The sequence below is a fragment of the Lontra canadensis genome, unplaced genomic scaffold (genome assembly GCF_010015895.1).
Source record: "Lontra canadensis isolate GAN:19392208 unplaced genomic scaffold, GSC_riverotter_1.0 scaffold82, whole genome shotgun sequence".
NCBI lineage: Eukaryota > Metazoa > Chordata > Mammalia > Carnivora > Mustelidae > Lontra > Lontra canadensis.
The window spans coordinates 5248354-5274120 of NW_022631076.1; the positions used below are offsets into that span (position 1 = coordinate 5248354).

Consider the following 25767-nt stretch of genomic DNA (forward strand, 5'->3'; position numbering starts at 1 on the left):
GGACCTAAACCATTTAATTAAGTGTAATGGGTGTATAGCAAATAGATCTGATTGCATTGATCTCCTAAAAGAATGAGTAATTCATATTTGAGAAAGATGTCATTTATATAATAATTCAATATTCAATTCTATTTCATTGCATATATATCTTTGCAAATTTAATAGCTAATCTAACTAGCATCCTCATGAAGCTTTTGCTTTGTTTCATTTTACTTTTCCTTTGCCAAAGAATGGTCACATTATAACATGACTTGCTCACTAACTAGTTTTTACAGGTTCCAGAGACTCAGCTAGTCTATGTGAGTATTTGAATTATGGGTTTCTTGCTATTGTTGTTGTTGTTTTGTTTTGTTTTTACCTACCAAGGTCTATCACCCACCAGGAAAGAAGTCAGGTAAAAATAAACTTTATAAGAGATGTTTTAGTGCTTGGCAGATAGAAGATGCTTAACAAATATTTGTTAAATTGATGAATGTATGAGACCCAACAAGGCTGTATTACTTACTGAAGCTTAAACAGCAAGCCCCTAATCAGTCTGAATGCAGAATTCAGATTTCTTGATCCCAAATTGCACTTTCTGATACTTGTAGGCTCGTGAAAAACTTCCATTGAGATTGTACAACATTTCCCCTTCTCACCTGCAAATTCACATTTAACCATTCTTGATCCATTCATCTGTTTATTTACTTATCAATCATCGTTGAACATCGTCTATGTGCAAGAATTGGTTTTAAGTTTTCGAGGGCATCTAAAGATTAAGGGGGAAAAACCCTTCGTGTGCCTTGATGAGTCTCCCAGTTTTATTGGGAAACAATTGACATAGATTATCGTACAAGTTGAAGGCATACAGCATGATGACTTGACATGCATATTGAGAAATGATTACAATAGGTTCAGCTAACAGCCATCTTCTCATATAGATAAAAAAGTTAAAGAAAATCTCCTTGTGATGAGAACTGTTAGGATTTATTCTCTTAACAACTTTCTTATACATCCTACAGCAGCATTAGCTTTAGTCATCATGTGGTATTTTAACATCCCTAGTATGTATTTATCCTTTAACTGCCCATTTATACCTTTGGACCATCTTCCTCCAATTCCCCCTCCCTCTCCTCTTCTTCTGGTGATCACTAGTCTGATCTCTTTTTTATAAGTTCTTTTTTGTTATTGTTGTTGTTGTTTTTAGGTTCCTCATATAAATGAGATCATATGGTATTGGTCTTTGTCAGACTTATTTCACTTAGCATAATACCTCAAGGTCCATCCATGTTGTTGCAGATGGTAGAATTTCCTCATTTTTTACGGATGAATAATATGACTGTGTGTATACACACACTCACTCTCTCTCTCTTACTCTCTCTCTCTCTTACACACACACATAAGCAATATGGTACAACTGCTTTAGCCATTCATCCATTGATGAACACTTAGATTATTTCCATGTTTTGGCTTCCATGTTTTCCATTATTTGGTAAATAATGTTTTAAAATTAGTGTTTCTACTGCTTTTGGATATATTACAGAAGTGGGATTGCTAGATCATATGTTAATTCTACTTTTAATGTTTTGAGGATCCTCCATACTGTTTTCCATTGTGGCTGCACCCATTTGCAATCCCACCAACTGTACAGAGTTTTCCTTTTTCTCCACATCCATGCCAGCTTTTGTTATCTCTTATCTTTTTGATACTGGCCATTTGATGAATCTCTTAATGAAGAAGCTGTGTTGGAAGTTTAAAAAAAATTAAAGTGTTCTAGAATCACAGGAAGGCCTTGTGGAGAAGACGGCAGTTTTGCTGAATCTTTTGGTAAAAAAAGGTTGAGAAGAAAGAGTGGAATAAAGTGCAAGCTCATAGTGGTCGTAGCATCACACACACAAAAAACTAGGATCAAGGTGTGAAGACAGTGACAATTTCTCCTCCTCCTAACACTTATTGGATGTCTCATTAGGCCCTTTCTTAACTAACTCACATCCCTCATTTTATGTAATCCGTACCTTAATCCAGTGTCTGACATACAGTGAGTACTCAATAAATATTTGTTGAATGGCTGAATAATTATCCCCCTTTTGTAAGTACATGAAGAATTTTTAATTCCAAAGTTCTTATCCTCTGTACTACTTGCTTCTTACAGAATAAGAAGTGGGAATGGGAGAACATTTTTTACATGTTTTGAGTTGGACTTTAGGGATTTTAAATCCACAGAACTATGTGATTCAGGAAAGATGAAAAAGAGGTTGAAGGTGGTTATGTCTCAGAAGCTACTGTAATTGTGCAGATAAAAATCCCAAGGGCCTGGACTAGTACAAATGAAGAGCAAAAGATGGGTATGAATAATGTAATTTCTAGATGTACTTGGAGGGACAATGGGGAAAGGGAAAAATTAAGAATGACCTTTGATTTTGAGTCTGGTAGTGAGATGAACTTATTGCTGGGGCTCAGAAGTCAAGAGGGAGAGAAAAAATTTTGTTTCTGGCTTATTTGGTATAGAGAGGAAGTGGCATCACAGATAAAACAGACTGGCTATGCTGGGCTTCAGTCCTGGTGTAAGAATTGTATATATATAACCTGTGTTACGGTAGACTCTCACTTTAAGCCTTGGGAAGGCAGTGCATGTCACTTCAAGGTACTCTCCCAAATAATTGCTTTCCTATTTTTATTCCCACCAAATTAACTAGTTGTCTTGGGGTTTCTAGGCTCAGACTAGAGATTATCTCCTTAGAGTGATGATCACCAAGGCTCTACCTTGGTGAGTGCTACCACTTTACACAGTTATCTTCCATCACATTTAGGAAAAGCAAGCTCTTTCATGTGTATGGAGTTTTGATTTTAAACACAAATTTTCTCATCAAGTAGCTCAACAATACCACAAAGTACATAAGACAGGAATAAGCATTTCCATTTTATAAATGGAGAGACTAAAGTCTCGTTGTAATCATTTAAGCCAGAGAAGACACAGGAAGAGCTGAGTGCCTTATGTATACTCAGGTTTGCTCCTCAATAGTGCCCAGACAAGAAGGTCTGGGGCTTTCTCTGACCTTTCTGCAGAGCAGTCTTTGGTCACCAATGAAGAATAAACCTTCTTTGCCGGCTTTGGTTAAGGCAGTTAAAGGTGCGCTTTGGCAGAGAGCACTCAGAGTTGGAAAAAATGATAGAGTAAATGCTTAGATTATGAAGCACTACAAAGAGCTCACAGATGGAGGACTTAGTGAAATTTCTCAACGAAGCTTTACATTAGGAAATTTCAGGAGACAACATAACCAAACATACACAAGTTTTTCCTCTTGTATTCATATTTCCTGAAGAAAAACAAAATGAATTAGATAAAAGACAAGGTATTACTGTTGTATGACCTACCACTGAAGGACTTAATAAAAAACACCAACACTGTTCATTTAGCTAAGTAAAAGAAACAAATCATTACTTTGGTTTAAAAAGTCAAACTGACTTCCTCACAGAAAGAAAAAAAAAAATACATTCAAGTCTTTTGGTTAGGAATGGAAAGAGAGAACACATCTTTCCCTTTTACAGATGCATGCCATTCCTTCCTGTCTTCCTACTTCCTTTCTCCTTTGTCTTTACTTCCTGGGCTTCTGACTCTCCTGACTCATTCCTTTGAGTTCCTAGGTGGGGTAAAGGCAACAAGGGAGTAGAAAAGGACAGAAAACAGAAGATATGAAGAGAAAGAATGACAAGCATATGAATACCTAAGTCCTGGGGAAAGAGAACAGATATTACTGTAATGCCTTGAATTCTAGTTTATGGGTACTTGGTGTACTGGATACCAACCTTGCCAGGCTTTATTATGCTTATCTTCACAGGAACCCTGAAATGTGGGTACAGTGTGGTCCCTCTTCCAGAAATGAGAATGTTCAGGCTTAAAGATGGTCACAGGACTCATTAAGAAGCAGTGCCTAGATTCAAATCAGGTCTGTCCTACTGTCTGTCCTTGGATCATTGCAGGACAAAGACTGAATAAGACATCAGAGGAAAGAGGCCCCAGAGAGTTTGCACTCTCTTTGAAATGGAAAAGTAGAAATAAAGACACAAACAGAAGTAATTTGGGGACTTCACCATGCATGTGCCTAAAACTGTGTGTGTGTATGTGTGCGTATGTGTGTGTACATGTACGTGTATCAAAGTAGCCTAATCAATCTGTCAGGTTCTATATTCACTCAAATTCTTGACTTCATCTGGACAATGTCTTTTGTTACCTGAACGCTGACCTTTAATTAGCCAGTATGCGAAATAGATGGAACTCAAACACTCAAGTGACATGCAGCTTACATGCATCTATGGGTGCTTTTAGTTACAACCATTGTTATCATTTCTCCATATACTGTTGCTTCTTCTTGCTTCATTGTCTTTAGGCTAAGCCCCATTTAAGATAACACATGAAGTACTATAAAAGAGCATTGTCCTATGGCACTCTCTTTGATGATGTAGATGTTCCCTACCATGCTATGGTGGCTACTAGTCGTACTTGGTCTTTGAGCACTGAAGATGGGAGTACGAGACTGAGAAACTGATTTTCTTTTCATTTATTTAATTTTGATTAAGTTTAAGGAGCCATTTGTGGCTATTGCCTTCCATGTTGGACAATATACCTATGTAGAAGCTCTGTTTACCTTTTTCTCTCATGACGTTGCCATAGTTACTAGAGGCTTTTGGACAATGTTAAGAGCAGATGGAGCAGATTCGCTGTGAGGGTCTCTGCTGCTGTTTTTCTCTTAGAATATGAAATAACACTACCTATACATGCTATGATTTTATAGCCTGTTCCGAGCTTTAATTTACTAGGCTGCATGCACATATCACATTTGAAGGTAAACTAAAAGCATCTGCCTTGTATATGATTCAGTATCTTATATACATCTTAGTTAATTTCTATGCCTATGGTACTGAGATTGACACAACTGATGAAACTTCCAAGTACTCGTAGTTGTCGGTTCTGTGCTCTAAAACCAGGAGTTGTTGCTCATTTAATTATATACTCAACTCAAGAAAATACGACCAGATGGAAAATAACTTTGTTAATAATAGAAAGGAACATTAAATTAATGATAATTCCAAGGTAACTGTAAAATTGAACTCATTTTTAACCTCATGCTTTAATAAAACATGAAGGAACAAAATCAGAATAATTAGGTAAGAATAAAGACCTGATAAAAATAATAGCTACCATTGATAAATGGCACAAGAACAAGATTTAGACCGTTTGATCAAAAACAAATATAGCTTGTGACCTAAGTTCCCAAGAAAATCAACTAGCACTGTAATTACCCAGTTGGATTGTCTCGGGATGAGTGGGTAGGAGAGGAAGAAAAAAAAAAATTAGACAAAATCAAATGAACTAAAAATGAGCTGATCCATGAGTCAACTAAATGCCAGCATTAGTGGTAATATTCAGTACATGTATGGGAAAAGTGAAAAATGATGTCAATGTAAGGAAGCCACTGAAATACAAAACAAAATAGACTCTTTGGTCCCAGCAAACTATATTGAGTTGTAATATTATTGATATATATTTGGATTATAATTGACAGGTTTGTATATGATTGTTTTAAATGGACCTCACTTGTAATATAGCTGAATGAATGGAAAATTCTGCTGAAAGACTGTAGGCAAAGGGAAACAGTGAATAGCAACCTATCCAGTTACAGGGAGATAAGCATGTGGGTAAGCTTGGCCTGTCCTTGGCATCGTGCTTAATGAGAGAGACCCACAAAAAGGGTAACTAGGTACAGGAGAACATTTAGACATGTAAATTCCAAAGGGGCTACCAACCTAGAACCCTGCTGGGTATGACCTTACTGAATTCACAGGGCCCCTGACTGTCAATGAGAACCACTGAGCTCTTAGAGTCAAGGGTCAAAAGGACAGAGTTCTTCCTTCCAGGCCAGGTTTTACCCTCTAAGGGTGAAAACTCAGTGAGAATTCAAAGTGGTAAGGCTATGGCCCTGGGATCAAACACACCTGAGTTTCATATGGGTTTGACTATTTAGAAGATGCACACATATTCTTGACTGTTTTTCTAAGCTCCGTCTTTGTTGCTATTATTGTTTTTTAAACTGTTTGTATGAACTGTATTCTCTTTATTTAAGATATATATTATTGATACTGTATTTTAAAATTACTAGTCACCAGTCAACATTCAACCATTGGTATTTGTCTTATTATTATGACTTATATAAATGCCACCTCTTATAATTGCTCATTTAATATATTTAATTAAAACTTGTTCACTTTTTTTGGGAGGGGGACCCTAACTTTCTCTTTGATGCCTGTTCTTTCTCCTAAAGACCTGCAAGAACCATCATTTGGTGTAACTGGGCAAAAACATTATTTCACCACTTCTATGCCTATGCAAAAACAATGAGGATGAACACTCATCTGACTCTGTAGATCACAAAAAGAAACACAATCGTGCTCCCAGGACTGACCACTTTTTCTACTTCTGACACTCACCAGCCCCATTTCCTTTGAAGAGCATGGACTTGGATTATATTTTAGACCAGAAGACCTAACCCTGGGGTGATTTATAAGGCAAGAGATGTCTCTGGTGTTTGCTACTGGCCATCTGAATATATCATTTGCAGGTGAAACAAACTTTAAAAAAGCTGCAAATCCAAGGAAAATCTCACTATCTTTAGACCTTTGTTTATTCATCTGAAATATTAGTTTATAATTTGTTGTTCATCTTATTTATAAGATTTCTCCTTGAATCATTGTTCTTTGGTATGTTAAATCAAATCAACTAATAACAAATTTCTGTCAATGAAGAAACTCAAAAGATGGGCTGTACTTTCTGAAAGCCTTTTCCAACAGAGATTTCTAAAAGACACTGTCAACAACAACATCAATGAGAAAGTGTTTAAAATCTTAAGGAATCAGTTCAGATAGAAGATCACTCATTTGTTTCTATAAATTTTGTTCTGTTGGCTAAACATCATAATGTGCTCACTGTGTGCTTCTATCCATGGTACACTGCTGAAAGGAATATTCTCATTTTTATGTTATATTTATTTCAACACATTACATTCACGAGTTTTAATGCATTGAGGAAAAGGCAAAGATCAAATTTTGAAATATTATAAAAATGTAATAAAGGGTTCAGATTTCAAGAGAATGCCCTAATTATTTTGTTGTTCATGAATTTTACTTTATTGAGTATTACTTGAAATAGGATGGCTATCAACAAAGACTAAGATTTTTTCCTTTGTAAGTGTAAGCAGTTTTCCCTGCACTGTAATTATTATAAGATAATTTGGCTCAAAGATAAAATAATAAAGTAGGGAAGTATAATTAGAGAGAGATATTCAATAGTGCAGTAGTAGTTTCAAAGATGAATCAAGAAATATTTAAAAAAAATTTTCAGTGATAACTGTTAACATTAATCATTCATGTCCTTTCTAGGATTCAAGATAATGAATACAGTGTAAGTTCCATTTGTATATATACAAATACATTGTTTTAGGGTACAGATCAAGCTGTTATCATTAAGAAAGACCAAAATACAGCATCTTAAGGAAAACAGAAATAACAGTCTAGAAGTGAGCACAGCAGGGCTGGTCCTGTGACTTGGCCACTCTCTGTGACTTCCATCTCTATTTACAGGTCATCACCCAGCTAGCAAAAAAATGAAAGGGGTCTGAATGCTCACATGTGTGCATGCATTCTGTGAGGGGACAAAGCCTGAGCATGGCACTGTCATGTCTACTTTTCTACATTGGCCAGTACTTAGTCATATAGCCATATCCACACCTGTAGAGAAGGTCACACGTGAAACTCACTTTTGGCTAGGTGACCAAGTGTCTTGCTAAAATCAGGTAGATGGGGCTACTACTAAAGTTGCTGCCTTTGGATGAAATTAGAAGAGACAATCCATGGAGAGTTCTTTCCAAAAGAGAATGAGAAAATCACCAGGATGATTCAGAATGGCAGTAATTATTTATCAGTTCTCTCTTCTTTAATACACACATCACCCATAAGAGAAGAACATCCTTATTCACCTTGAAGGCAGGAGCCATTTTTCTCTGGTTTTATACCCTTGGTGCCTACCAAAGTTTCTGACATGTAGTAAGCACTTAAAAACTATTTGCTGCATGAAATTTAATGGCTAAATGAAGAAATTTAAAGGTAAAAATTGATCCTCAAAAAGATTAAATATCTTTGCCAAGGTCAAACAGCTTACATCCAGTAGAGTCAGGATTCAACCCAAATCTGTTTGAAGTTTCTCTCCTAAGCAATTCTCTTGTAAAAAAGTTCCGTGATAAAACAAGCCATCTGCTTGAGGGAAGCTCTTCCTCCGTAAACTGAAATATAAAATCTGTAATGACTACAGCTTTGTCAGCAAAGGATTTGTTGTATTTCTTTTGTGGAATGTGAAAGATACTCATGTTGGTCTCATAAATTTCCTAAGCAATCACCCAGTCTTCTCTCAGCCTTTTTGATGTCAGGAAAGTCTGTGGTTGACTGATTTTCAAATGAATAATTCTAACAAGTAGGCTCATTTCTAATGTGCTGCATTTTTGCTTATGATTATAAATAGTAAGGTTAATACCTGATTAATGGCTGTTTTAACAAATGCTCAATAGTAGAACACTCACGTATTCCTGGTCTCATCCTTTACCCATCAACTATAATGATTTCTGAACTGATCCCTTCAAAAACCATTAAATCTGGTAATGGACTAACTGGGCTCCCATCCATGGTTTTTAAGTATTAATGCTCACTCAGGAAATGAAAAGTTTGCTGCTTTTTCTTTATCCTTGAAGGTAGAATTCAGAGAGAGTGTGCTGAATATTTAACATAGGACAAAATTTCCAACAGTTTACGAAACACCATGGTGAGGATGTGTGTGTGTACTCATGCGTGTACTCATATGAGGAGAGCTGCATAAGTGTTTGAAGACTATGTTTAACATTTACAAATTGTAAAGTTATGATACAGTATATGTGGGAAAAGAGGTTGATAAATGTGAAACCTGGAAAAATAGAAATGTCATGACCTTATTTGCATGTATATGAGAAAGAGAGAGTAAAAGTCAACTTGAACAAAAATAAAAATATTTCCCCCCAAATTATTTTTACTTATATGGAAATGTTTCATTAAAGTTGGGATTTTTTAATTCTCCAAGTTACTTTGCATTTTGTAATATGGCAGATATAGTCAGTGTTCACAATGGTTAATATTCTGTGTCAAGTTGACTGGCCACAAGGTGCTCAGATTAAACATCATTTCTGGATGTGTATGTGTGTGAGTGTGTGTATTTTCACTTGAAATGTTGGACTGAGCAGAACATATTATTTCTCTGCAATGTATGTGGGCATCATCCAATCCATTGCAGGCCTGGATAGAAGAAATGTAGAGGAAAGAAGAATTCATCCTCCTTTTTCCTGCTTCGTTAATTGAGATTTGACATTTTAGCTCCTCTTTTCCTATCGTCGGACTAGGATTTACAGCATTGGCTGCCCTAACTCTCAGGCCTTTGAACTTGGGCTGAATTCTATCACTAGCCCGCCATCCTTCCTCGGTCTCTAGCTTGTGTGCATGTATGAATGCATTTAGATGTGTGTATGTGCATGCCTTATATATAACATAAGTCTCCTATTGATTCCATTTCTCTAAAAAGCCCGGACTAATACAGAGTTCTCCTTCTGTCCATTCTCCACTTTTTCCTCAGTCAGAAAATCCATGAACATGTGCTGTGTCAAAGTTTTGGCAAAATAAAGATTATATTTCCCAGTCAAACATGAATCCATGTTCTCATGAGAAAATGGGGATGATTTTTCTTTAAATATGAAGTAAGAAAAAGAAAAAAGAGGGACTTTATATAAAAATATATGTAAAGTGGTTTTATATACTTTACTTCTTTAATCTTCAAATAACCTCAAGAAACCTGCATTTGTTTTTATTTGGCATGTGGAAATTGAGGCTTAGGAAAACTCTATTATAATATAATTTGTCAGTGTTCTTCCAGATTATAAAAAAAAAGGCCAGGTTCTAAATTAAGTCTTTGATTCCAAGCTTACTGTTCCTCCTATTCAGTCATAATAGGCAATATTGCTTCTCACTTTGGCACTTGATATATGTTGATAGAATTGCTGATTTACAGCATTAAACTCTAAACACACTAATGCTCCAATAACTCCATCTAATTAGCTGAATAGACCTATCCAAGTAATTTTATTTTGCTGTTATTATAATGTTAATGATCTTGAACAATTTATTTATTATGATTTTTGTACCTCTAAATGTATCTTGCTGATAATAACCAATTCTTGTCTGTTCATTGATTCTTTGGGAACCGAGCAAGGCACTGGAGGCCCATACTTCCATATGAGGCAACTTATTTTTAGAGAAAATAAATTGTTTTACTTATAGCTTACTGTACAGGTCATTATTATTCAATTCAATATATATTTTAAATAGAATACAAATTATATATATTCTCTCCATATTACCCTAGAACTTCAGTTGGATTGGCTCCATTTGCTAAGTATTTTTCAAAGCTGTACTTGACTTTCACAAGATAGCTTGTGGAAGATACTTCACCTGATGTAATATGGTTGAGTGGTTAAGAAATGCTTTGAGTCAAGTGGTTTGAGTCCTAGTTCTGTCACTTATGTACTAAGAGATGTGGTGCAAGTCATTTAAGCCTTCTTTGACTCAGTTTAACTTTATCTAATTGGAGTTAACCCATCTGTAAGGTGGCATCAGTCAGAGCACCCTTTTCCTGGATTTATTTTGAGGATCTAGTGAAGCAGGGCAATAAAATATAATAGTAAGTGTTCAATAAATGCCTTTCTTTGCCATTATTATGGGCTGTACAAGCCTTCTATTATTTCTAAGGCACATATTAAAGGAGTTTCCTAAGGGTTTAATATATAGCAGCATAAACAATATGTTTGTTTTATTGAATATGATTAGCATCAGTTACCCCCTTTGTTTTCTCCTCAAGGTCTATTAATAATATAGAGTTTATAGAAAATAAGAGTATCGTCTTCGCATAAAAACCATTTTCAAATGTTTACAGGCATAAGTTATTCAGAAAAGAGAAAAAAAATCTTAAACCAAATTAGGTTCCTGAAGGCACATGAGACTTGTTTCAAAAATAACCTGGTCCTCTACCACACAGGCAGACTAGTTTTCTCCTCCCACACTTGTTCTTGTGAAGGCCTGGAGTGCTTGTTATGCTCATTTGACAGATTGGGGAAACCAGGACACAAAGTCTAAGTAATCTGACCAAGAACAGACAAATCACTGTGATGTAAGCACCCGTATTTTGGAACCTAAAAACACCTCCCACAGCCATTCAGACAAGGAAAGCACCAAGAAGGAAAATGGGCTTTTTTCACCCCAGCATTGTCAAGGGAAGGAATTTCATATTACTTGTAATCAAAAATTTTTAAAAATATATTCCATTTGGCAATACATGTGTCCATGCTTTTGGTTTTTGAGTGTCATCAAACACATATCCCACAGTTGTGATCCCAATTATAGTCTCTAAAATTTCATAGCAAGTTCAAAGAATAAAAGATGGCGTGGCACTAATATGAGAGATGTGAGGAAAACAGAAAGTAACAATTGAGAATGGAATTATTACTCAAATTGTGAGATAACATCATAGTAAAGGCCATCGATAGGATTGAGGTCAAGCATAAGAAGAAAATTATCATCTTTCTGCCCCATTCCTACAACCTCTCCATAAATAAATAAGGTTTTGTCCAGTAATTTTATAGTGTTCTCCGATTTCTGTTCAGAAATGACAAATTGACGTGTAAAATTGGTGAATTAGATTACCAAAAAGATAGATCACTTATTTTTAATCTGGTGGATATAATTCCTGGCTCTGACTTTAGTTATTTAGAATAATTTGATTTCTTTGCTGTGAAATATGCTCTGCTCTTAGCTAGGAAAAAAATAAAACAAAGAAAACCAAAACCCAAACAAAGCCCTCTGTACAGTAGTCACTGTATTCCTCCCAAGTGTCTCCTTTGTCTCTTCCCAAGAAACAAAGGCCTTGCCATATCACAGAGAAGGTAGACAGGGACAAATGCAAGGTCTGTATTCAGTTTCCAGTATGCTTCCAGACACTAGCATAAGAGGTGTGGCTGACCAGCCAGAAGAACATAATTCCTTTGGATAACTGAGGTAATATTCCCTTGACTACAAAGAGAGAAACATGCATTTTATGCATCTCATGCCCCCACGAAGAATCTTCACACGTCATTTCCTGCCACTCTAATGCTTTCTTTTGCCAGTAACATTGCCTTTTGTGTTGAGTTCTTTCTTAACTTTTCATTATTATTACTATTTGTTTTAATACTGACTATGCTGCTTTAGAAAATAAATAGGGCATGATTCAGAAATTTAAAAAAAAAGGAGGAGCTTAAGAAAAAACAATGAAAATAGAGAGTTACCTTTTTTTATTGTTCTCTTAGGGCTGCCGTAACAATTTATACAAACTTGGTGACTTAAGTTTAGAAATCTATTCTCTCACAGTTCTGAGGGCTAGATGTCCAGAACACAACTGTAGAAGGAGCCTGCATGTAGGGCCACATACACTGGAGACACAAAGGAAAACCCTTCCTTGCCTTTTCCAGCTTCTCATGGCTGCCAGCATTCTTCCTGGCCCCACTGTCCTGGTCTCTGCTTCTGCCCTTTACATGACCTTCTCTTCTCTTAGTGCCTCTCCTCTCTGTGTCTCATAAGGACATGTCCTTGAACTTAGGGCCCTCCTAATAATCCAGGAGAATCTTATCCAGAACTCCTTAACTTAATTACATCTGCAAAAACTCCTTTTCCAAAGAAGTTTGAAAATGCCCTTTTTTTAATTTACAGGTTCTAGGGGTTAGGAGGTGGACATATTTTTGGTGGGGTTCCTATTCAAACCATTATACCTTATATAGAAGTATAGGTAAGAAATCAGTAACGTTTAAAATTCTAAAATAACTTCTGCTAATTTTTAAGAAAGCTATGTTGATATTCACTTAAATGATTCTAGAAAAAAATGATCCCTTGGCTCATAACATCATGATTTCTCAGAAATACTCTAGGCCACCAGCACACATATTTAATCCCTCCTAATGAAAGAAGTGGTTTACATGAGATGTTTATGGGGGTGAAAGCCTTGTAGTTCTGCTTTACATACTGTTTACAAAAACTAACATACAATAGCACGGTGGAAATACAATGCAACTTGCTATGTTTTCTTTTAATGATTTGTTATTTCTGAACTGTATGGCCATTTTTTCTTCTTACTCTAAGGAAACAGTAAAATGCTTAGCTCTGGGAATAAGCCATTCTTACTGAATGAGTAGAATTTAAAAAAAACATATATTTCCAAGTATGATTAAAATGTTTTTCTAAAATTTGGGCTGTGTATAACCAATGGTGCCTCCCAAAAGACAGTGTTAATTAAATAAAATATGAAAGTAATTTATATATTGGATATTTATCTGATTACTTGATTAACTGATTAATATGTTTCAGGATAGATATTGCTAGATATATTTTTTTCTATTACTATCCTTAATTTGTTAATTTATTGGTACCAGTCACATGACTATGACTATATGTCTTATCCTAGGTTTGTCCAATGGAATACTGATCATTAAAACACATGCACCCACACCCACACATGCAGAATACCTGAAAAACATAAACATCTTTAGATGCATTATCTAATGAAAGGATTTGCCACTTTTAAAATACGGATTTCTTTAAACTCTTAACTATATAAATCTTAATTATCTAAACCCCAACTATCTGCCCCATATTCTGCTCTCCCCACTACTATCACCCTCAAAACAATTAAGTATCCAGACACAGTCCTGAGAAAGGTAACAAGACTTATATCATCACTAGAAACTAGGATACAGGGAGGAAGCCAGAATATAATGTGAGGATGGCAGGAAGTCAGGTGCCACTCAACTGTAATATTGAGTCAGAACTCTCCAAAGTAAGGGTGGCAGAAATTACACTCCAAATGTCTTCATAAGCATGTCAAGTGTTCCACCTTGAGAACTCTGGACATTGAACAGAGAATTTAAAGAGAATGACCAATGTGTAGGGGACACCTACCCAGCTAGTTAAAATTAATTCACTAGGCCTATACCTTGTTTTTCATTTTTTTTTTTTTTTTTTTGCTTTGTAGCCTTGTACAAACTGCATTATATCTTCCCCCATGACAATGAATCCTATCCATCCTTTAAATCAAAATTCTCAAGCCAGTATTTCTACCAGAACTCTTCTAACATCATCTTATCTCAGTAAGCTTCCAAACTACCAATAAAATTATGGCTCTCATAGAAACCTTTGACCTCACTAATTCTTTTTAAGAAATTCTGTTCTGCTTATCATACAAGACTTTGGAAACCTAGAATATTTCAGAGACTATGCCTTATACTTCTTAGTAATTTTCACTACCCTCAACATGGTGTCTTAATGCTTAACAGTCAATTAATAATCATATGCAATAACTTTGGTAACAAATGATAAACTATTTGGTTTTTTAACACACTATCTACCACAAGAGAGATTTTTTTTTCTATTTAAATAACTGCCTGTACTATGGAAAATTCATCCATTTAGTGTTTTGATTAATGTGAACTAAATGATCAACATTTAAGATGAAAAAAGAAAATGAAATTATAATTTAGATAATATGCATTTTGTTATACTGAATTCATCTACATAAAATAAAAGCATTGAAACCTACCACGATGAATTTCAAAGAGATTATGAAGTGCCAAGAAAATAGGAAGATATATTGTCCTTTAGATTCATTAGAGTCATGTTCCATTCACAAACTTAGAATATAGGTATCAGGTGAATAGTATTGACAGGGAGAAATAATACACAGCAAAATAAGAGGCATATACAACTAAACCTGAGATAAACAATAGGCATTCACATGTTTCTATAGAAATTTCATCTTAGATCTCATTCATTAAAACTGTCAGAATAACATTGTATTATAGAATTACTAATATTAATTTGAAAATAAGGAGATGTTTTCTGTGTAACTAACAAAAGTACAAAATAATAACAACCACCAGCTAAGTTAATGTCCTTCTGAAGTAGTTTATATGGCATACGATGTATGAATTTCAATGATCTATTCTGATCTTCCAGTCTGAAATACAGCTGGAGTTATGTTCACTATTGCTTCACTGTACATAAATGCTCTAAATAAGCTAATTGGAAATAAAAAAGGGGGTAAATCTATCCCCCTTTTTATTTTCTTATTTCTTATTTCTTCTTATTTATCTTCTTATTTCTTATTTCTTATGACTTATTTCAAAGGCTTCAAAGGCTTTTTGGGCTTTAGGTCAAAAATCATTTTCCACAATTCTCACACTTTGCTTCAAAAATTAAAAAAAAACTGAATTTTGTTAACTAACACCTATAATGTACTTCATTTCAAAATAATAAAATGTTCTCTACAGGGTGCTTACTCGTTTTTTATTCATGTATGTCAACTATTCTTGAAGTTGCTATAGTGCATTGATTTTTCTGATTTAAAATGTTTGCATGTCATAAACTCAAAACTTCTATATTCCATGCATGAAAGGATTTTTTTTTTTTTTGATGGGGGGAATGATGCTGAGGTTAACATTATAATTTACATTGTATTTGCTGAACTCAGAATGCACTCTGGGAGTTATAAAGGTTCATTTCTCCACAGGCCTAGAGTCCCATATCTAAGAGCACTCAAGTTAAATTTATTCTCTAAAAATACAGTATGACAGTTAGGATTCATTCTTGATTAGATTTGTGACAGAAATCAGGAAACAGATATGATGCAGTTTGGCATTTTTGAAAAACCAAAAATTTTGCATACTGAAATTATAAAATGACTGTTTAATTATTTATTAGAGGACTTTCACTTCTGATCAAAAGAGGTTAATATAAACTAAATTTACCTTCCTACATGGATCAACACAAAACAACACAAAAACAAAAGAAACAATGAAACAAAGTATATAAAAAATAACAATTTTCAGATATTTGACATCAAGCAGATCAGGTCAGCGATCTCTGAGGAAAGAAAGACAAAATGAGTCTGTTGATTTCCCCAGCTTATTGCCTTGAGAAAGTTTCCAAGGTGAGAAAGAGAAAGGGGAAACTTAGAAGGAGCCCAGTTATCTCCTTGAATTAAGGATATGGAATTAGAAGCCTGAGATGACCTAAGCGATTGGAGTTTGTAAGGAAGAGAAAAGAGAAATACATGGAAGAGGCATTTTGGAGGTCTATTGAGTGTCTCTCTTGAGTCTTCATTGGAGTACTTATCAGTGCATGCTTATGAGGAAATTTCCCAGGGGTAGAGTAAAAACTACCCAACAGAAGCAAAGAAAAAATCTCTGGTGTTCACTCTGGACCAGGAAACAGTGGGGCTCCACAAATCAGATGGACAAACACGCAGTTGATGGGATTTGGGGTATAGTACTCAGAAGGTATTACCTCAGAATCAAGGCAAATTAGACTGATGCTGTTAGATGGTACAAGGGCTTTGGTATCATGTAATGAGTTAAAAGCCAGCTTCAAAAGGGTTTAAGTGTTTCCAAGTAACTGCATCCTAGAACAAAATTCAAGAATATTTTTTAAAACACAAAAATCTCCAGGATCCCACAAGAAAAACACAATTTGTAAGAAACACACAAAAATAACCAAATGTGCAAAAAGCAGGTAAATAAAATCCATAATGAGGAAAGAAAATAGTCAATAGAAGTAGACCCAGAAATGGCTTTAGATGAGGATATTAAAAGAGTTATTCGAACTATATTTCATATGTTCAAGAACGTAAAGTAAAGACTGAGAAGGTTAATGTTGAATATATAGAAAAGACCCCATACAACATCTAGAGATGAATACTACCATGTGTAACATGAAAAAATACACTGCATAAGATTGAGTTCAGATCAGGCCACATCAGGGGGAAAAAAAATAGTGGCTTTAAAGATAGGAACTATCCAAGATGAAACAGACAAAGAAAGACTAGAAAAAAATAAACAAAAAATCAGTGAGTTGTGGTACAACCTAAAGCACCATTACATATGTGTAACTAGAGTCTCTGACTGAGAGGCATGCAGGTAGGAAAAAGAAAAATTATTTGAAGATACAATAGCCAAAAATTTTCCAAATTTGATGAAACCAATCATTCCACAGATCCCAAAATCTCAGTAAGCACTAAGAAGAAATACAAAGAAAACTACATAAAGACATAATAATAATAAAATTGTGTAAAATTGTGACAAAGAAAAAAAAAACTTTCAGAGAAAAAAGTCAGATTATGTACAGAGGAATAAAGATAAGAATGATTGCAGTAGTCTTGTTAAAAATGAGGCAATATAGGAGATGGTGAATGAATATCATTAAACATAGGGGAAAAATTATTTACTTAGAATCCCTTCTCCAGTGCAAACGTATTTAAAAAACAAAGAGAAAATGAAATCTTTCCAGATGCACAGAGATTTTAAAAAAATTATCACCAGCATAATTCCATTATAAGAAATATTAAAGAAGTCACTCAGGAACAAAGAAAAATAATATCAGTTGAACATATGGATTAACACAAAGTAATAAATAACACTAAAACAGTAACTGAGTAGTTATGATATAAAATACATCATTTTTTTCTTATTTTAAGCTTTAAAGTATATTTTATCGTTTAAAGAAAAAAATGTTTTGTGAACTGATATAATATTTTTGTAAGGTCAATAGCAATAAATTAAAGATACACACCATAAATTCTAAAGCAACCATTAAGGAAACAAAAGAGTTATAGCTAATGAACCCACAAAGGATGTAAGATAAATTATTTAAAATACTCAATCTCAAAAAAAGGGAGAAAGAAAAATGCAAAGATCAGATGGGTCCATCAAGCAACAAATGAAATACAAGCAGCAGGATAATGGTATAAATCCAAACATATCAATACTCTCATTAAATATAAATGGCCCAAATACCTCAATTAAAAGTGAGAGATTGTCATATTAGATAAAAAGGTAAGACCCAACTATATACAGCCTACAATAAAAAATTTTAAACATGAAGGCACAAATAGTTTGAAAGTAAAATAATGGAAAAATATATAATCATGCTAACACACAAACAAATATTAGGCTGGAAGTGTTATATGAATATCAGACACAAAATAGATTTCAGACCAAAGAATATTACTGCTGATAAAGAGAAATAGTTCATAAATGATGAATTTATTAATTCAGCAAGGGAACAAAATAATCACCAAAAATTTTGCAACTAGTAACAGAGCTTCAAATCACATGAGGACATAAACTGATAGAAGAGGATAAATATTAATCTACAAGTATAACCACTTAATAAAGCAAAATGTCCAGACATCTGGTTTTCTCTCTTTTCTCTTTATATCAGCTCTGACCCTAGCTCACAGAATAACAAATCACAGACATCCATGGGTAAGTTCTCAGATTCATACCTGGAGTATGACTTGTTTTTGGATCAGAAGTTTTAGGAATATGTCCTTAGATTGCATTATACTGCTATTGAATTAAAGGGATTTAATTTTATCAGAACACCTTGTTTTTCCCTATAGGAAATAAAACTTCCCTGTAGTCATGTGTTCTAGTGCAAACCCTAATCAGGCTGGGATTGGGTCCTACCCGCCTCTCTCCGTACAAAAGAGCCAGGTCTTTGTTTTATGACAATATGTATCTGAGTGTATTAATGCAACATTTAACTTTTTTTCATTTAAAAATTAACTTTGGGGGCATCTGGGTGGCTCAGTGGGTTAAAGCCTCTGCCTTCGGCTCAGGTCGTGATTCCAGTGTCCTGGGATCGAGCCCGGCATTGGGCTCTCTGCTCAGCAGGGAGCCTGCTTCCACCTCCTCTCTCTCCCTACCTCTCTGCCTACTTGTGATCTCTGCCTGTCAAATAAATAAACTAAAAAAAATCTTAAAAAAATTAACTTTGACTTTTCTTACTTCAGTTTTCTTGCTATCTTCTCTCATTTATAAAATTGGGATGATATCTGACACTAAGATCATGGAGGGGTGAAGAAATAAATTTGTATTTGTAAAGGACTTGGAAGAAATGGACTAAGCAGCCATCCGTTATCACTAAATGACATGGAAAATTAAGGAGAAATCTAGATTGTTCTGACTAAAATAAAATATTTTCTAGAAAGATATAGAAGTTGGGGGAAAAATTTTTAAAAAGATTTATTTATTTACTTGGGAGAGAGAGAGAGAAAACAGGGAGAAGAGAGGTAGAGGGAAAGGGGGACAGAGTTCCAGACAGACTCCACATTGACTGCAGATCCCCAAATCTGGGCTTAATCTCAAGATCCTGAGATCACCACCTGAGCCCAAACCAAGAGTCAGATGCCCAACTATCTGCACCACCCAGGTGCCACTGATAGAGAAAAAATTTTTGATCAAATGTTGAATTTAATGTTGGTAGAATAAATGACCTACATTTTATATTTAAATGACCTACAATTTATATTACCAATTTGATTTTACAAATAATAACTCAGGTTGTAAAACACAAGGTAAAATGTGGAAGAGTTATATAAAAAGGAAAACAAAGAGGGGAGATTGAAGATTTTTAATGATATATATATATCCATATAATTATATATATCCATATAAATATATATATACATATTTATATATTCATTCCATGAGAATACATTTATTTATTCCAATGAGATCCTTTCTGCTCTATTTCAATAATAGTATTCATCTTTCATGATAGATTCTAAATAGCCTTAGAAAATTTACCAGGTATAAGACAATGCATCTGCTTTGGATCTCAGGGAGTAGAAGTGAGAAAAGAGTTACAAATAGAATGATATGTATTATTAATGAATCACCCTAAGTCTGCCCTTGAAGATTACTAGAAAATGCCTATAGGTTTAGATGACACTAACTTCAGGGAAAAAAATCATAAAAGATAAAATCTATTCTTCCTGATATATTCGAAGTAATGATCTCATGGAATGAACTTTTCTCTTCCCCTCTCACTCCTCTCTGAGCAACCAGTGCTCAGGTTGAATGAATCTAACTCTCCCACTTAGGATTTTTAAATCAGCATTCTATTACAGCTGAAAACAGGAGTTTACATTTTTGTCTTTCACACTGAATTGAATGTCACTGTGTTGTTTAGATTTGTGATTCATATTAATTTCAGTAAACAAATATGTTTTATATAATGTTATGCAGTTGGTGAATTATTGAAATTTTAAAACCTTGGAATCCCTATTTTCTAAGTTGTATTTTATATAGTCTACATTTAGGTATAGGGGATAAATCAGAACGATATAAACTTCAAAGTTTATAAAAACACATAAGTGAAAGCTTTATGGAACTGGATTTTTTATATTTGCTAAACCACTGATATACCAAATAGTTATAGAACTTGCCCTATTCACATTTCTATAATGTTTCTTTCTGAAGTATTGAAAATGGCATTACTTTTATTATCTAAGTGGAATATCATAGAAAGTTTGTAAGGTAGCATACTATGCTGCTTCACAAATGAGAAAACTGAGACTTTGAGAGTCACACAGTGTGGGGATGTAAAGGCTACTGTGAGATGACATAATTCATTGTTAAAGACGGAACTTAAACCTACATTTGATACCACTGGATGCTGAACAAATTTAGTCACAAATGAAATACCCATTTTCTTCCCTCCTTCTTCCTTCCCTTGCTCACATTTCTTCCTTCCTCCCCTCCTCCCTCTTTTCTTTCTTTCTTTCTTTCTTTCTTTCTTTCTTTCTTTCTTTCTTTTCTTTCTTTCCTTCTTTCCACATGGGTGGTGGTGAAAGATTTTAACCAGTTCTCCTTAAGATATGAGATAGTTTCAGATGGGCTGATTAGATGAGAAGAACAAAAATCCTTGTGGGAATATCTCAGTTGGAAAAACAATGACTGTGTCTGGACATTTAAACATAATCCCTTTTGTTCTCTGAGCTCAGGAGTTCATAAGAGTAAATGAAAAAGAGATTGGAGAAACAGAAAACAAAAGTAAAATGATAGACCTAACTCCAACCATTTATGCATGTACATTAACATTAAATTGTATATTAAATTCTAATGGCCTAAAACTTCAATTAAAAGGGAGAATTTTTCAGGCGGCATAAAATGGCAAGACTCAACTATAAACTGCCTACAGGATACAGAAAAACTTTAAATATAAAGACATAGGCTGGGGCATCTGGGTAGCGCTGTCAGTTAAGTATTCAGCTCTTGGTTTTGGCTCAGGTTGTGATCTCAGGGTCCTGAGATCCAGCTCCTAGTAAAGCCCCAAGTTCGTTTTTGTACTCACCAGGGAGTCTGCTTGAGATTCTCTCTCTCCCTCTCCCTTCAACCTCTCTCTCTCAAAGAAAGAAATAAATCTTTTTTAAATGAAGATATAGGCTAAAACTAACAGATGGAAAAAGGTATATCATGTAAACAGTAAGTGTAAGAAGGCTAGAAGTATATATTTTTAAGCTATATTAATAACAGATATAATCATCTTGAAGACCACGAGTATTACCAGAAATAGAGAGAGGCCTCTGTAATGCTAAATGAGGTGATTTATTAAGAAGACATAACAATTATAAATGTGTATCAGCTTAATAACAGACTCCCAAAATAAATAGAAGCAAACAAACTGACAGAATTAAAGGGAGACATCAAAGACCTTGGTCTAATGGATATTTACAGAACTCTGTATCTAACTGCAGACTACACATGATTTTTAAGTTCATGTAGTCATCTAACAAAATGAGAATAGGTCACCATAAATTTAAAGATGTTGAAGTCAGTATATTTTCCATTTATGATAAAATAAAATTTAAAATCAACAATAACAAGATGCCTAGGAAAAACAAAATTTGAAAAGTAATCAACACACCTAATAACTCATGGGGAAAAAAGAAATTAAGGAAAATTAGAAAATATTTTGAATTAAATGATAATGAATAGACAACATATCAAAATCTGTGGGAAACAAGGGAAGGGGTGCTTAGAAAACACAAATAGCTTTAAAAACCTACAACATGAGGTTCTACCTTAAGAAATTAAAAACAGGGAGCAAGTATGACTAACATAAGTATAAGAAAGAAAACAGTCAAAGTAAAAGCAGATTTGAAAGAAATAAAATCAAGACAGAAAGTAGAGATAATCAGTACTGTTAAAACTTTGAAGATCAACAAAATTAGTAAACCCCTACCCAGGCTGATCACAAAAAAGAGAGGATGTAGATGATCAATATCAGAAATGAAATAGCAGTTATCACCACAGATAAAAAGAGACCATTGTGAATGAACAATTCTATGCAAATAAATGGGACAAAATGAAGTATACAAATGTCATGAAAATTGTAATTTACTAAAATCAATATAAGAAAAAATATAAAATATAAAAAAGATGTGTATATGTTAAAGAATTTAAATTGATTATCAAAAGCCTTCCTAAAAAGGAAATTTCAGATCCAGATGGTTTTGTTAATGAATTCTATCAACTATTCTAGGAATAAATAATATAAATTTTACACACACTTTTTCAGTGACAGAAGAACAAACTGCCCAACTGATTTTATGAGACCAGAATTAATTTAATTAAAAAATTGGATAAAGTCATAACATGAAAGAAAACTGTAGACAAATATACCTCATGAATACAGATACAAAAAAATCCTTAATAAATATTAACAAATCAAATCCAACAATACCAGGAAAGGGTACTACATCACGACCATGTAGGATCTATATGAAAAATTCAAAATTAGCTACCCTTCAAAAATCAATCAATATAATTCACTATATTAAAAATACTAATAAGGAGGAAAGGAGAAAATTATTTCACAAAAATTCAACAGATACTCATGATAAAAATTCAACAGATACTCATGATAAAAATTCCCAGGAAATCTAGAAAAAGTAGAAAACTTCCTCAATCTGATAAGAGACACATGAAGAACCTATACCTAACATCCTATTTCATGCCTCTCCTAAGACCAGGAACAAGGCAAAAATGCCTGCTTCCCACTTCTATTCAATATTTTACTAGAGTTCTTAACCAAGAGAGGGCAAGAGAAAGAAATAAAAAGCAGGAGTTCCTGTTTACATATGGTTGTTTGTTTACATGGAAATTCTTAGAGCATTCTACTAGCAGCACAAATAGGTAAATTTAACAGGTCTAGGATACAAGATTAATGTTTAAAAACAATGGTATTCTACACTAGCAGCAACAGCTGAAAAATAAACTTGAACAATCCCATTTAAAGTAGTTCATACACACACACACACACACACACACACACAAAAAGGGACTAAATTTAATAAACACACACACATATGTACGTGTGAACTAAATCTAACAAAAACATTCAAGACTTCCTATATTGAATATTATAAAACATTACAGAGAGATATTAAAGAAGAAATGTGAAAAACAGAGCTTATCATGTGTCAATTATCCATGAAAAAGTTCTTAAAAACTCAACAAATTGTACACTTTAAATGTGTACAGTTTATACACATACAAATACCTCCATAAAGATGTAGAAATAGATAAATAGATAGATAAATAGATTGGTAGATACATTGTGAGTTTTTAAAAGAAGAACTTGGTTTCAGATTAATTTTGCCAACATCTCCAAAATTCAGATATTGTTGATCTATGCTGTGTGTATACATCAAAGCTGGCACCTATGGCTTTTAACCCAAGAGGCATATGATGTCAAAAAATTAATTGCAAACATTGCTACTATTGGTACTATATAGTACAAACAACAGTATAATTCATTGGTTAATGAATCTCTAGGTCTGCACATGGTAAGCTTTGTTTTGTAGTCCTGAAGAAGGTCACAGTGCTTGGTATCTAAATATTCAATTATTATGCATGATAAACAAAATGCTACTTGAAAGTTCTGGTCGGTCATCAAAGAGAAGAGGAAGTTTATTGGTCAATTATAAAACAATAGCTTTTTTATAGTCTAAAATACAACCATGACAGTTGAAGGTATAGCTGATGTTACGCATTAACAGATTATAACTTTCCTTAATTCATTTTTAATGTATAACTGTTATACAGTCCTGAAAATATTATATTCCCTGACTTAGCTGAAGTTTGTTAGACATATCTTAAATTCTAACTTTTGAAAAGATAAAGGATTCACTCAAGCCCACATCCAAACTTTGCAAAGAAAGCACCAATTGTTTCATTTATTCTATTAAACATTGAAGTAAGCATACCAGTTTCACAGTATCTTTTTGAAAGGTATTTAAAATATAATTTTTAAAGCCTTAGAAATACAAAATTGTCTAGACATTTTATATATTTCTACATGCATATATAAAACTGTTCCTATTTAATATATATTAAAATATGTTTAAGATACACCTTGGGTAAATAGCAAAACACATGTTGAAAAAATACTAGTTTCTTTGTGTAACTCTGCAGATACTTGAACAATAATAATAAAACACTATTATATTTCAATATTTTATATTAAGGCATGGGACTATGTTAGGAGAATGTGAGCTGGTAGAACTTAAATTCTTGTGTACATATACATATGGGTGTATGCGTGTGTGTATGCAAATGTATGTGTGTAAATCTCTTTCCAGATAAGTTTTAAAGTGTAATACACACATGATCTATCATAGAGATAGGTTCATATCCATTTTGTTTGTAACAGTCTTCCTAGCTCTTTAAATATATCTTACAAAGGAAAATCTCTTGTTTTCTTGTTAAGATTTTGGAAAGATTTGCCAGTGTTAATCTTCCAAAAGCCTCAACTTTACAAGCGTTGGAGACTTCTTGAAAGACCGCTTGTAGTAAAGAACATCTTTACTGAAAGGCCCTGGTGAAGCATTGCGGTTTTCTTTCATGACTTCATTATGCGTTTGTACCACACTCTCCTCGCAGGGAAGCCTGGCCACACGGACCTCCCTCTGCTCAGTGGCGATGAGATCAACTGTCATAGATGATGCCCGCTAAATAATGGCTACATAACAGTCCCCTGACATCGGTTTGATGGCCATAAAACATGTTATGTGATTGCCTTAACATTCAAACTCGGGGACTGACTGAAAGAATATTATTTCTAAATGCCAAGCTAACTAGAATTGTGGAGATTTTCAGTAGGCACTTCTTTTATTAGTGTTTGAGGCAATTACAGAGAGAATGGGTCAGTGCAATTTTCCTCCTGCACTGGGAAAATCTTTTCTTGCTACTGCACGAAAAGGTATTCAAATTCAAATCAAGTTTCTCATCAAAATGTTCTGTTTTTGAGAGACATTACAAATAAGTAGCACCCCTCCCCCCAACTCCCACCAATCCGGTTGTATTCCCAGCGAGGTCAGCGTACTTCATTACAAATAATACCATGCTAAATCAACAGGTAGGATCAACCTGCTTTGTGCTTTATGAGAATTTAACTTCTTGACACCCTATATATGACATATGTTTCTTTGATTTCTCTCTTAATGGTATAATCTCTTAGGATATTATGGAAAATCAGATATAAAATGGATATGAACTCTTTTACTACACATTAGCCCTCTCTCAATAAACAAGTTTTCAATGAATTCAGAAACGTCATAATTCAAGTATTGTATTTATTAAAATGACATTGAGTATGATAAGAGGCCTTGGAATGTATGCAGAGAGCAGTCTGAAAACTAAGTTTAGAGGCTTGATTGGAAATTCCTTGTTTCACCTTTTGTTTTATAGTCATAATGCCATAGCCAAGAAACTTAACCTATAAGTATTAAGGGAAAAG

At 34.1% G+C, this 25767-nt stretch overlaps 1 protein-coding gene across 2 annotated transcripts in view; it reads right to left on the bottom strand.

Annotated features, from left to right (window-relative positions):
• Positions 1-25767, bottom strand: part of DCC (DCC netrin 1 receptor) — a 1110025-nt gene that overhangs the window by 132400 nt on the left and 951858 nt on the right. The gene's annotated exons all lie outside the window — the stretch shown is intronic.